The following is an 870-nucleotide window of genomic DNA, read 5'->3' as shown; positions in this document are numbered from 1 at the left end:
GTCTGCGGTCATACCCCGCTGGAGATGCCCAATCTCATCTGATCTTGGAAGCCAAGCAGTGGAGGGCCGGGTTAAGTACTTGGATAGGAGACTACCAAGGAACACCCTGGTACTGCAAATATTTGCCACCTATCTGTCACCAATATAGAGCATTGTCTTACATCTCGGTCATGACCTATGATTCAACCATCTGCTAGGATCAAAATTCCCATTTGGGATACATAGCAGCTTATAAATGACGGTCATATTTACAACAAATGAGCAATTTTCTATCACAGGTTGTCCTACAGCAGGAGTATAATTATTAACAAAATCATAGATATACCCATCTCGGCCTGAATTAGGTATTTGTACCTTACAATTTTTATATATTACTCTTTATATTTTCGCAATGTCACTATTTAACAAATATCGGCGCCTATTGAACTCCTCAATAATTAATTTTTAATGAGAATTAATAAAGTATTGTATTTTAGTTAGCCATTTTTTGACATTTAGTCTTACAACATTATCTGTATATGAGTGCTTCCCAACAAGAGTCTTCTTTTTTCTTTTTCCCACGTTCATAAAATCCAAGAAACAAAGGATTAAACATACAGATTGTTTAAAATTTATGGCAACAAGAGGGGGATATTCAAAAGGGAACAAATTCGCAAAACAGGTTCAAAACCTAGCGGGAATGAGAACACAAACACACCATTGTCGACACAGGTCGAAGGGGAAGAGATGGCTACAGTGAATGGTATATCAGTAAATGATAATAGTATGCAAAAACAATGTATTAGCCCTAATTTTTGCAAGATGTATCCTGTTTTGAAGTCTTTTCAAGTTTATAGGTCACAAGAAGATGAAGGATCCAGACAAATTGCA

At 36.4% G+C, this 870-nt stretch overlaps 1 pseudogene; it reads left to right on the top strand.

The window, feature by feature from the left end:
- On the top strand, window positions 1-121 carry LOC135051632 (5S ribosomal RNA; annotated as a pseudogene).
- The last annotated feature ends 749 nt before the right edge of the window (window positions 122-870 follow it).

This window comes from Pseudophryne corroboree, chromosome 2 (genome assembly GCF_028390025.1).
Source record: "Pseudophryne corroboree isolate aPseCor3 chromosome 2, aPseCor3.hap2, whole genome shotgun sequence".
In the NCBI taxonomy this organism is placed as follows: Eukaryota; Metazoa; Chordata; class Amphibia; order Anura; family Myobatrachidae; genus Pseudophryne; species Pseudophryne corroboree.
Note: the sequence above shows the minus strand (reverse complement) of the source record. Positions and strands in the feature narration are given on the sequence as shown.